The sequence below is a fragment of the Chaetura pelagica genome, unplaced genomic scaffold (genome assembly GCF_000747805.2).
Source record: "Chaetura pelagica isolate M959 unplaced genomic scaffold, ChaPel_1.0 scaffold271, whole genome shotgun sequence".
Lineage (NCBI taxonomy): Eukaryota > Metazoa > Chordata > Aves > Apodiformes > Apodidae > Chaetura > Chaetura pelagica.
The window spans coordinates 704,700-715,417 of NW_009952106.1; the positions used below are offsets into that span (position 1 = coordinate 704,700).

The 10,718-nt window shown below is 34.4% G+C and overlaps 1 protein-coding gene across 1 annotated transcript in view; it reads left to right on the forward strand.

Annotated features, from left to right (window-relative positions):
* Window positions 1–10,718, forward strand: part of BTBD9 (BTB (POZ) domain containing 9) — a 113,531-nt gene that overhangs the window by 15,346 nt on the left and 87,467 nt on the right. The window lies entirely within an intron of this gene.

Genomic DNA, 10,718 nt, shown 5'->3' on the forward strand with positions numbered 1-10,718 from the left:
AAAGAGTGTTTTAAACAGTTGTGAAAGAGAGGAAGGGGAGAGCTAAGACTAAAGAGGTTTCAGCAATGTTTTGTGTAAACCCCAGGGTGATCTTGGGTGGGACTTTGCTTAATCTTTCAGAAGGGCAGCCATTTTTTGGCCTTATCCAAAGACTTGTCCAAAAGTGATTTTTCTAGTTCAACATCAGTTTGTCTGTCAACCCCTTCCTCATCTGTCTTCATCTGTGTGTGTGAGGTTTGTGCTATGTTTCGAGAGCATTATTATTGTATTTTGGTGAAGTTTTGCCTGAAAGTGTAGAGAGAGAAGAGTGGAGGGGAGAAAGTTATTCCAGAGTTTTAGGTGGTGTCTTAATTTTTTGGCACAAAAGGACCTCTTGTATATTCTAGCTCTCCCATGAGCTTACAGAATCTTCTGTAAATAACTTGCTGTCTATTGGAGGAGAAGATTATCAGGAGGGAGTTAATTTCATGTGCTTTTTTTATATTAATAGATGTAGATTATTTATTTAATTGCATGCACAAACACACCTGGAAACCTCCCTCTTGCTTTATTTTATTAGGTATTTCAATTATACAATTGTCCAGATAACTATAGCACAGATTTCCTTATGACATAGTCCTCGTGCTTCTAATGTTTCCTGTTCTGCTCAGTGGTCTCCAGTAAACCTGTTATTTTCTACAAATCTCTGTTCCTCATAATCAAATCCACAGAGTGATGAGGAATTCCCTGGAGGTTCAGGTACTTTGAAAAATGAGTGAAAGAGCTAAAAAGAAAGTAATGTAGGAGGTTATTATTAAGGAGCAGTAACCTTAAGGCAATAGGAGCTCTCAGTTGTGATTTGACATGATAATACAGGGTAGTTTAGATAAGGCTGTTCTGTAATCTCTCTTTACATCAGTGAATTGAAGCCTACATTATATTAAGAGGTCATTTGCTAGTCAAAAGTAAAAGTACTTTGACTATAATTTAGTGTTATTTTTATGATTTTTTTTTTTCCTCTGTAAATAAGAACATGCTATTTTAAATTTAATTAGAGACCTAAAATTGCTGACAATTTTTTGAGGAACTCGACTTTAAATAACTTATATGTTTATTGGTATTAATATAAATAGGTCCAAGTTGAAGGTTGGGCTGGCTTTAATCAGGAGTCTGGACCAGTTGACCTCCAGAAGAGAGGCCTTGAGTGGGGGAGGCTGTGTACGCATGCATATTAGTATTTAAAGCTTTTGGTTTTCTGTCTTTAAATTGATACTCTGTTTAGAAAAAAAGTAAGCAAGGAGGACTAGATCTTTTTTCTGTCTCTAGTTCCAGGTTTTTTTTATTATGTATTTAAAGTAATTTTGTTTACTTAAGAGTTTAAGTGGTTATGTCTAGGATACTAAATTATACAAAACAGAAATCTTAAAATGCTTAGCAGCTCTGTCATCTAAAAAAGAGATTAACTCCACTGTTGTAAGCACAGATTTAAAATACAAGCTAATATGAGATTGTCAATGTATTTTTTCATACTCAATATTCTGTTTTTACAGATAAGTTATGCATGCTTGTCAAAGGGCAGATATATTTTAAGTGGTTTATATGCTTTCTCTAGAAATAAATTGTTATCACATAATCAACAGATAATGAAAAAACCCATATATTTCAAGATGTAAATGTCTGCCCCATTTTTAAGTCTGTAATGAGACTCAGTAAATCACTCACGTTTATTAGCACTAGGTTAATCAAGACATTCTTTACATCCACAACTAGTTATATTTTCTTATTACTCAGCACTGCTTCTGCTGTCTACTCTTGAGGCAGTGTGACAAGTCCCAGTGCCAAAATGTTTCTGTTCATGGGCTGTAGTACTGAGGAGTGCATTGCAAGCATCATGCTTTGCTCTGTCTTCTTGCTATTAGTTTTAACGTTTATTCCTCTTTTGTCTCAGCAATATGGATAATAATATATGCAAGCAACCGTTTAGGGAACCATACAGCAATTTTTTTTAAAGGTTTGTATTCATTATCAGTGGAAAGTGCTGGACTAAGTATCTTTTCACAGTGCAGTTTCTTAGCAGTATAGATTTGAGATAGATGTTTTGGTTTGTTTTTTTTCATTTTAAAAAAGTTAATTTTAGCCCAAAGTGCTTTATGGTATCACTGTATGGAATGACTTTTTGAGTAGTAACAGAGAATTGGAGACTATAGGGTTATTGGCTGTGTTTTTTATTTACACTTTTTTTCAAAGCAAGAGAGTAGAACATTCCAGATTCTGTACACATTGAAGAACAGTCTGTTTGTGTCTGATGCACTAGAGCAGTCGCTCAAAGATTATACAGCAAGTATGAGCCCTGTAACGTTAGTCAAGGTTAGTTGCATTTTGGAGTTACCTTTCACATCAATATTATTTGTGCAAGGTGAAAGCTGTCAAGGGCTGAACTAATATGTTCACCTGAGTTTCAAGAAGCTATTCAAACATTTCCATGGACATGAAAATTGATGTAGCCTATCTTCTGTTTGCATGTGCACGTGTTGGTTTTTGTTGTAGTTTCGATGTTGTTTTTTTAAACAAACACTTTCACTTTTAAGTTAAATCTGTCCATTTTTGAATCTACAATCAATGCCTGTTTCACACTGTTAACTTACTTGCATAGTCCAGTCTAGGTTTTAGTAGGTTCAGTATAACTTCTGCCAACCATAACCCTTGTCTGGATTAATAGATGGAAAAGAGAAGGTCGGTGACCAAAGACACTGAAAAGGAGACGAGAAGATTGGGATTTACTTATGATTTGTAGAATGTAATCCCTGATTTAGATATACAAGCTAATCTGTACAAGGAAGAGCATTTCTTAGGCATTGAAACTTAGTATAACAGGTGAGAGGGTGTGGCTGTATTTTGAGGGGTTTATCTAGTAAAAGAAAATGTTAGGTATAATATCTTGGCTTTTACTGATGTAATTGTATTTTAGACTTTTAATTTTTGCTTTATATACCTATAAAGGACATTATTCCACCACCTTTAGAAATGGAACAGCCAAATACAATGTAGAGAAAGCAAATAAAAGAGTGGGGTTACAGAGTAATTTTTTCTTTCTTTTTTAATATGGTAATGTTTTTTTGTTTTAGAATTTCTTTTGGTCCTAGTTTCATTGTTTGCATTTACATAGAAGTTTTCTATGTAGAGCTGAAGAATTTCTTTAGAAGGAAACTGGGAGTCAGAAAATAGTCATGTAAGCAAGGTTCTGTCAGAGTTAGGAACAAGTGTCAGGTTCATAAATGTTTTAGCTTCCCTTTTTAGTAGTTAGGTGCTGTGGAAGATAATGCTTTTGTATTTGTTATCCTTGTGTGGTTCATTACTGATTTTTGAAGTAAATAATTTTCTTTCCTATTGGCAATTTTTTTTAATATGTACCAGTTAATTAAGCTAACCATTTAACCTGTCATTAACTTGAAAAAATTAATACTATCCTCTTGATTATATTAAAAAATTAACTTTTTCTTATATAGCTCTCAGTCCATTATCCTGACAATGTTGGATTGTGTTGTGTTTCAAGAAATCAGTGATAAAAATAACAAAAGAGCTGCTTGTTGTGATTTTTTTATAACACATGTAGATATTAGTGTGAATATGGATAAGCAACATTGGTTCATTAAAAAAAAGGCAGATTTTCAAATACAGATAGCAGACAAAGTTGTTGTTCTAAGCCACAGCTCTTTTTTTTGGCATAAGAAAATGCAAACACAGTAAGTGTTTACACACATTAAGTGAACAGGCAATGTTTTTTGCTGCTTGCTGTTTTATCCTTCTCATGTTTCTCTTTGTTTTGTTTTTGTTTTGTGGCTTCATCTTTTTCCTTTGTCATAGACCACAAATTTTGAAGAACTTAATAAAGCAATTAAAGAAAATGAAAAATCCCAAGAGGTCTCAAAATAAATAAAATTCAGCCACAAGATGTCAGTATAATAAAAGTTTAAAATATTTTATTTTTGTTGAAACTCCTTTACTGAAGCTGTTATTCCCAGTGTATATTGTGCTTGTGTACTGATTTTCCAAGTTTAAGGGAATCGTTCTGGCTTGTTGTTTTTGCTAGAGAGAGAGCAAGTCCAGAGATGGTACATTAAATCAGAAGGAAACTCAGTTAATTTTCTGTGCTTCATCTGATACAGGATGATGCTGAGTTTTACCTGGGAATGTGTTTGCCCAACCAAATGAATTTATAGTTGGAAAAGTGATGCTATTTTGTCAGTAATACTAGAATTTGAAAAAGATTATGGAAGAGGAAAGGGGTCTATTTTTATCTGCGTTTGCTATTATTGTATTGTCTTATCTCTTCGTGAGATATTATAATATGACAAATATTAATTAATTATTACTGCATAAATTTTTGGTCCTGAAGCGTATTTCTGTTAAAAGAACTGGTAGGTGTCCTTAGAGTAAGCCTGTAAACACAGAAAATTATTTGAGTGTATTCTTTTCCCTGTGTTTTAATTTGTTTTACATTGAAAAATGTTTAAGTTTTCTAGTACTGTTAAGTTGGATTAGTAATGGTATATACAGTAAGTCTAAGTGCTCTGTGTTTCCCTTCAAGTACTTGTCTGCTATGGAAAGTATGGTGTGGAATTATTTTTACTTTAGAATGTGTAGTCATGTGTTAAATATATTTATCAGTGCAGGGAGAATTTCTTGCCTTTCCTTCATTTTAAGTATTAATGATACTGGGTAGGTTTTTGTTCATTGCTTCAACAGTGTTTGCTACTAATGATTACACCATTTGTAATCCTCTGCCTGAGTGGAGACAAATTAAATTGTAGACCTTGTCACCCAAGCGTTGAAAAAGCAAAATGTAAAAGGGGTAAATGTTGCAGTATCAACACAGTTCTAAACTAAAAAATGCTGGTAGTTGTGCACAATTATTTTGCAGGTAGTGACATGCGAAGAGATGTGATTTTCAAGTATAAGCTAGACAAGATTTTTTCCTTTAATTCTTTCCTTGGTCAGGCAGCCTTGAATGCGAATGATGGTGCAGTAATTTTATTTTTCTTTCCACTTGGGAGAGTCACTCATTGAAATTAGTTACTGATTAGGCAGCAATGTCACACTTTCAGCATTGCCAGCAGATCTCTTGACATCCTTATCTGTAGTAGATACCCAGTTTTGCAGTTTTCCTGAGCTTCAGCAAAACTTAGTGATTATGACTTGCCAAAAAGTGTTCTGAATATGGTTCAATTAAAGATTTGTTTAAACAGGTGGGGAGTTAACTCTTGAGGAAAAAGCAGCTGAGGCAGTGTCTCAGGTACTTGTACTTGAAATAAACTCAGAAGAAAGCAGTGTCTGCAGATCTAATTTAGCACAACTTTTTAAAGCAAGTATATCTGTATCCTCTCTCCTCTCCCAGTGGAGAACTGTGGTGTTTAGAAATAGACAACCAAAATAAGGTTGTTTTAATGTTAAATGCAACTGTAGTATATTACCGACCTAATTGAAATACGTAGACTAAGAGTTTCTGGCAGGAGCTCTGGTAAGGCCTTCAGTCAGTCTGAAAAGCATTTGAAGAATTTTTCATCACTAAGTCAGTAATATCCTTATAAAAGGGCTTACTGTAAATTGAATTATTAACTTGGGCAACCGCTACAGTATTTACCTTAGTTGTCACATTTAAGAAATACAAATGGTTGCACAGGCAACATGTTGATAAGTTACTGTATTTGTACTGTGCTTTGGGATGCATTGACTGTTGTATAAATATTTCATTTCTAACTGTGCTGGTATGCCTATGTTTCACAGTATAGGAAAAAAACCCAACCTTGCTGCACAATACAAATTACCATTTCTTCTTCTTCTGGATAACTGAAATCTTAAAATCTTTTCCTAATTCTAATACTGTAAGTAATACATTGAAAATGTAATGTCCAGCAGTAAGTAATAATTATCCTGGTTTGTATTACAGAAAAATATTAAAATAAAAGGGTTTTCACTGAAGTTGTTTTCACAAATCAGTTTTCACTGCATGGAGTTTTCTTTTTTGTTTTTTATTTGTTTTTTGGAGGTGGAGAGATCAGTCTAGTAGAAGCTGATCATGTTGAGTAAACTTTATTGACATATAATCTTTGTTTCAAATACATTGATTTTTAACTTTGTGAAATACAAGGAAATTCTTTCCCGAGGTCTCCATTTTAGTGGCTAGGTGCTGCTTGATTATCTTTCTATCTTTCATTGTCTAAACACTTCTTTTTTCCACATTGTGTTCAGTCTGCCATTTTTTTCTTTTCCTAAGCTAAAGTAATTGTCTCAGATTTTTCAAACAATGTAGATCATCTACACAGAATCAAGAAGGCCTTTGCCTCACTTGAGACGGAGTGTTTATTGATTTGAAAAATCCCTTTCTTCATTTCAGGCAATGTATACTTTTGATCTAAAGCTTGCACTTCTGATTTCAGCTCCAAATGTGGTCCTAGTGATACAGAAGCTCATTTATCTATGTGCAAAACCACTGACATTTTTGATTAAGAACTTTATCAAGGCAGCTTTCCTCAAATTCCTTCTCTGTCTCTGCCATAGCAATTTCATTTATCCTAACCTAAAGAGCCCAAGTTAGCTTTGAGTAAAAGCAAAAAGATTGTGTGTTTAAGCTGTTGATGACAACCTGCCAGGCAGCTCGTCCTCTGAAAATGAGTATTTGTATGAAAAACTGTGTGTGTGAAGGGGTTATTGTGGCTTGTATGGAAACATGAGAGAGAGCCTGCCAATACAATTTGTCAGATACGAGTTTTAAAAGTATAGTATATTCTTATGTTTTCATTTATAGTTTAGAGGAAGCAATTAACTTTTTAAGAAATCTGGATTACGTATTTCTCATGTTTGACATACTTTTTTTTGTAGTATGGTTACCATTTCTATTTATTCTGAATTTTTATGTATTCATTGTGAGTTTCTTAAACTGTAAATTGTTTTGAGCTGTTTCACCTCCTAAGAGATCTGAAACAGGTGAAAATTATCAGTAGGTACTCAGCTTGTCAGTGGTACGTGGAGATACACCTAAACAGTAAATTACCGAATTGTGCATCATAATTCTACTGCACGTTGTATTTTAAAGTTAACGTTGCATTTAAAAGGCATCTTCAACACTTTAAATCCTTTTCCGTGATTTGTGTTGTGCTTCAAGAGCTGGAATTAACTGTGAAAACAGGCCATATATATTTACAAAGAGAGGGTTTTACAAAAGGAAATCTCGTTTTGCCAAATATGTAAGAATTCTGGTTTATTTCAGTTGGTTGATCAGTGATGACCATCTGTTGAAGTTGTTTGATGCCATTGTGTAAAGCATTTCTCTTTTTCAGGAGATAATGGGCATGATTATTGATGTGTGACTGAAACACTGTACCACACTTAAAATTACACGTTATGAATATTCAAATTGTAAAACCAAATAATACACTTACATAGACTCACTTTCCAGTTTTTAAGTTTGTGAAGCCATCTGTCAACCAACACTAGGCCAGTCTTGGTTGTGGAGTAATTTGGATTACGTTAAAATTTTTGTAGTAAAGCAAATCTGTCTGTGGTTAAACTTGATTCTTCTTTCACAAGCCTCTTCTGTGTAGCACTTTTTGAAGGTATCAATTAGTGAATGAATGGGAAAGCCATGAGCTGCTTTATTCAGTGTCCTTTTTCTCCATATGGAATGGAATATCTCTGGCCAATTTTGCTGTCTGTCTAATTCAGCCTCCTACAGGGGGGGTCATAGATCTCCCGGTAGCGTCTGAGCCGGCAGAGTAAAGATGTGACCTTGAAGACCCAGCAGTTAGAAAAACATTCCACTCTTACCAGTCTTAGTTGGAAGGCTCTGCTGCTAGTTAAAAGACAGCTTAATAAAGGAAAACCAAAAAGTATCAGTAAAAGGAAAATTGGCTTCCTCCTGGCTCAAACCAGCACAAGAACTGGCATTGCACTTAAGCTTCTTGAGATTGGACTATACTTGTTCTTCTTCATTTCAGTTTCAGTTGTGAGAATTAGGCTGATGGTTCCATTTCAAGCAGCTTTTAAATTGTTTTCTGTTCTGCAAAATTAATATTCACCCTCTAAGGAATAAGATAATACACAAACAGTTGAAAATGAAAAATCAAGCTAAAAAAACCAATAAAAACTAGCAAGTTAGGTGATATAGAGAATCAAATTTATAGGAAATAAAACATGTAAAAGTATGCATAAGCATCTTCAACTGACAGAAATGAGTGAGTGAAGGAAAGAAAGCAATGGAAGAGTGAGATCACACAGAGAGAGAAAATGTTTTGGAAAAAAAACCCCAGTGTTTTTTTTTTTACAAAGAGGTTTTTTTTACAATAGGGATAATTACAGGAAAATCATGTGTGACTGATCATTTTCAGGCTGCTACAGGAAGCAGTTATTTTATTATTTGTGTTATCTTCTAAAAGAGAATGATCTTTGTAAAACACCAGGTTGTGCATCTGGGTTTTGATTTTTACCACAAAGCAATGTTTACGACTTTATACTTTCATGCTTGTTTTCCATTTGTAAAATTGGGACAAATATTTTCATACCTCACTGGAGATGTAATAAAGATCTTGGAAATTTGATATGCTGTAAGTAACATCATTAGAGGTCAGTAAAGTAGTGGCTTCATTACTTCATACCGTTTTCTTTGTTGTTTGGATTGGCAAATAACAGCAGTGATGGAAGGTGTATTAAATATTGATTTCTGAATATGTATTCTGTTCAGTTCAATTATTCTGTCTCTTTTAATGGCAAATTGCAGAGTTGGCTAATCAGGCTGCATTCTAATTACCAACATAAGTGCCCTGTTGAGCCAGATCAATGGGCACCTTGCCCCATGTCCTGTCTCTGACCCTGACTGCAAGAGCTGCTGGTTAAGGCCTGTGAGCCTGGACATCCTCTCTGTTGTGTTCTCCTTATACTCCTCTGAACGTATTTGAATATGTGCACAGATTTCTTGTCCATTCATTTATCTAAGGTCTTTCTCTGGGTGGGCCATTACCAACTGCTATCACAGCTTCTAGTGGCAGCCAATTCCAAAAGCTCATTAGTCACTGCATAAAAAAGTAATTCTGTCTGTTTAGACAATTCTACTAGTTTCAGTGTCTTCTATTTCCAATATTGTGGGATTTGGTGAATAACAACACTGCATTCACCTTGTCCACTGTCACTGTGATTTTGTGAACATCAAGCACAGCCACCTCAACCATCTTCTCTTCAGTTGCATCTACCCTGCTACTTTTATGATTCTAGGTAATCTTCACTGTGCCTTCTGTGACTCTGCTGTGTTCATCTTGGGGTGTGGAGATCAGAACTGCACATGAGCACTTAAAATACAGGCATGCCAAGCTGTTGCAGAGTGAGAGAATGACTTTTTATTTTGTTCTCAGTACCCCTCCCAGTGATGTGCAATATTTCATTGATTTCCCCACCACCCACCTGGCATTGGACTACCCAAAATTAATTACCTTCCTCTGCAGACTGGCAGACTGCACTCATGAGAACTTTTCTGGGCCTCTTAGAAGCAGGTTTATGACTCTCAAGGCTCTTGTTTTCTTGGTAGTGACAGTATTTTGCAAATGTAAAAAACTTATTTGGCTTTCACAGTTCCTTGACTGACACTTGTGTTTTTGTTCAGTTCTTGTGTTAAAGCTTGAAATATTAGAATTTGGCAGTATTTCTTTAAGTTGAATTGATGAACTCTTTACAAAGTTTAATTCTCTGATATACTTTAGAAGCTAAATTTGAATGTGGGTTGTTTGTTTGTTTTCTTTTTCCAAAAACCACTCTCTAAACTTAACCAGGAAGTTTCTCAAGTTATGCAATATGTGGTTTTGGGGGGAGGATGGACATGCAGAACTTTTAGTATTATTTATAGGTGTGACTAAAATAATAGGCTTTTAAAATTAGTGAAATATTCGGAAGTAATTATTTTATTTCAAGTCCCCTGATGTAGAATTGAAGGGGGAAATTCGGATGTTTTGCAGAACAAAAATTTTTAAATGGTTAGAATTTACATTGGATTGGAACAATCCTGAAAAGCCCTTATGAATTTGAAGAACTTGTGTTTTTTCTGAGAGACTTGATTTTTCAAATGTGTAGGATATGTGGGAGGCAAATTTATACTAACTCTGCCAATGATTTGAGGTTACCTGTTCATTTTCGTATTTGTCAGATGTCCTCGCTCTTTTTGTGCTGTCAAAATTTGGTTAAGAGAATTTAAAAATAAGTTTGTTTTAAAGAGCAATTAATTCAAAAGAAAGTAATGCATTACTGTTTCTGTAACAAGCTTCTTAGAGTCTAGAAATTAGGAGTTTAAATTTCATGTGTTTGGACATTTGAAAACATGAGTAAATTGTAAGTACGTAGTGTTAAGGCATACAGTCAATCTTAATTGTGCTTTAGGGTGCTTCCATGCAGCAGTTACATTCTTCAATGCATATTAATAAAGTTGCCTGATAAAATTAACTTCTAAGAACTGTTGAGCTTGGCTTTTTTATAATAATTATTTTTATTAAAGTATCAATAGCAGGACAATGTTCTGTCCAAAATGTGTATTTATGGAGACTCTCATAGACATAAAACAATCTAATTTTTTTGTTTGTTTTCAGTTTAACTAGTGTTTTTAATGTTTCATTTGGAGAATGAGAGTTATTTCTGGGTTGGTTTTGTTTTTTATAAGACTATTCCTGGTTTGGTTTAAACAGGTAGGAAAACTAAGGATGGGT